Below are 2,987 nucleotides of genomic sequence, written 5' to 3'. Positions count from 1 at the left end.
AGGTCTTCTCAAATGCCGTGAAGGATGAAAACGATACACTCATAGCAGACGAAGTTCAAAGCCGAATGTGCGCCAATAATTTTCAAAAGAGATCGATTAAAACAAATCGCAAAAAAGTGACGGCTGATGAGGGTGGTTTGCAGTCCACGCATATATGCAAAGAAGTGCAACATTTTGACGTTAAAGCTTTTATATCGCCCACAGAGATTTTACAGAAGAATGCATTGTGCGTCTAGCCGCTGGCCTGTTATATGGTGCATTAGGCCAGTTTTCCAAGGCTGAGTTTGTCCAAAAGCTGCGGCCACCGGTCACAGTGAAGGTGCATAAAACTGTATGGCATCGTTACTTTCCGATGCAAATTGCCTGTGAAACATTCGGTTATTATTCGTGGTCAACCCCAGGGTCTTTACACATCCCTCGGGGAATTCCGTCCACTTGTGCGAGCATCTGCGTTACCGTTGTTGGCACGATCAAGCAACAAACCAAATTTGTATTTCCATGTTGGTGCCGGAGGATTATTTGTAGATAGCGATGGGCCTGTCCACCTCGGCTATTGAAACCATTTTCAAGGCAAAATCAGGACGAGAAAATGGTAGCCCGAATATAGTGCGTCGCGTCCGTTTGTCTAAGCGAGAGCTTTGCCAAGTTATTTTTTAAGGCAGTGGGCCCAGGCGTAGTAAGTGTCCTGTTATATGCAGTGTATAATGCCACTCCTATCACCAACCTGAATGGCCCGGGAGAATGTACTCGCGCTTTCTAACAAATTACATAGTTCATCCAAAGTATTGTGTAGTTTCTGTCAGGAATGTGTGGTGAATCTCTGGACTGCACAAAAGATGGAGTGAAGAAAGATAGGCCTGTTAAAACGTCTTGCCTTATTGTCCATTCAGCATCTTCAATTCGCTGTACCACGCCATTCTTAACGTCTTTATATTCAACGTCTGCCCATCTTTTTTTCCTTGCACATTGTCCCGGTGCGCAGCTGCGCCTGGAAGGAGGTCTCTGGGTAACCAATCCCGGTCGCCAACTGGTCTTCCGTGGAGCCAGGGCCATACACTTTCTAGCTACTTTGGCAACAGCCTATCTGGATTGGTTATGTTTGGTTTCCTACTGAAGAACTTTCAGAGTTGTCACCTTGCAAAGAAGCAATCTGATTAACTTTATAAGGGACCTTTCAAAAAGCACCATTGTATTCATTTGAGGTCTTCTCAAATGCCGTGAAGGATGAAAACGATACACTCATAGCAGACGAAGTTCAAAGCCGAATGTGCGCCAATAATTTTCAAAAGAGATCGATTAAAACAAATCGCAAAAAAGTGACGGCTGATGAGGGTGGTTTGCAGTCCACGCATATATGCAAAGAAGTGCAACATTTTGACGTTAAAGCTTTTATATCGCCCACAGAGATTTTACAGAAGAATGCATTGTGCGTCTAGCCGCTGGCCTGTTATATGGTGCATTGAGGCCAGTTTCCAAGGCTGAGTTTGTCCAAAAGCTGCGGCCACCGGTCACAGTGAAGGTGCATAAAACTGTATGGCATCGTTACTTTCCGATGCAAATTGCCTGTGAAACATTCGGTTATTATTCGTGGTCAACCCCAGGGTCTTTACACATCCCTCGGGGAATTCCGTCCACTTGTGCGAGCATCTGCGTTACCGTTGTTGGCACGATCAAGCAACAAACCAAATTTGTATTTCCATGTTGGTGCCGGAGGATTATTTGTAGATAGCGATGGGCCTGTCCACCTCGGCTATTGAAACCATTTTCAAGGCAAAATCAGGACGAGAAAATGGTAGCCCGAATATAGTGCGTCGCGTCCGTTTGTCTAAGCGAGAGCTTTGCCAAGTTATTTTTTAAGGCAGTGGGCCCAGGCGTAGTAAGTGTCCTGTTATATGCAGTGTATAATGCCACTCCTATCACCAACCTGAATGGCCCGGGAGAATGTACTCGCGCTTTCTAACAAATTACATAGTTCATCCAAAGTATTGTGTAGTTTCTGTCAGGAATGTGTGGTGAATCTCTGGACTGCACAAAAGATGGAGTGAAGAAAGATAGGCCTGTTAAAACGTCTTGCCTTATTGTCCATTCAGCATCTTCAATTCGCTGTACCACGCCATTCTTAACGTCTTTATATTCAACGTCTGCCCATCTTTTTTTCCTTGCACATTGTCCCGGTGCGCAGCTGCGCCTGGAAGGAGGTCTCTGGGTAACCAATCCCGGTCGCCAACTGGTCTTCCGTGGAGCCAGGGCCATACACTTTCTAGCTACTTTGGCAACAGCCTATCTGGATTGGTTATGTTTGGTTTCCTACTGAAGAACTTTCAGAGTTGTCACCTTGCAAAGAAGCAATCTGATTAACTTTATAAGGGACCTTTCAAAAAGCACCATTCACAGAAGGATAATAATAATAATGCTTATACCCAACCTGTGGGTAAAATACCGTATGGCATTAGAAGATTTATCATAATATATACGCAGAATGGCATATACAGAAAGGCGAATACATAAAAGATTGGCCTTGTGTGAGTTGATTCAAGTATCTGGAAAGGTTGCAAATAGAAGGCGAAGGAAGGATATTATTTCGTCTGCTAAAAATGAAGTAGTCCTAAAATACTTCTAGACGAACATGGATTATCTCAGCTTACCCAGCTATTAAATTGTCTAAGTTTAAGTTCCAGTGTACCAAGTCCAACATGTCGACCAAACGTTACATATGGGCTCCATCCTACTTCACAGGGAGTGGTCATATAGAGGCAGAGTAATATGAAATGATAAATAATAATAATAATAATAATAATAATAATAATAATAATAATAATAATAATAATAATAATAATAATAATAATAATAATAATAATAATAATAATAATAATAATAATAATAATAATAATAATAATAATAATAATAATAATAATAATAATAATAATAATAATAATAATAATAATAATAATAATAATAATAATAATAATAATAATAATAATAATAAT

This window comes from Opisthorchis viverrini (genome assembly GCF_000715545.1).
Source record: "Opisthorchis viverrini unplaced genomic scaffold opera_v5_254, whole genome shotgun sequence".
Lineage (NCBI taxonomy): Eukaryota > Metazoa > Platyhelminthes > Trematoda > Opisthorchiida > Opisthorchiidae > Opisthorchis > Opisthorchis viverrini.
This window is presented reverse-complemented; position numbering follows the sequence as displayed.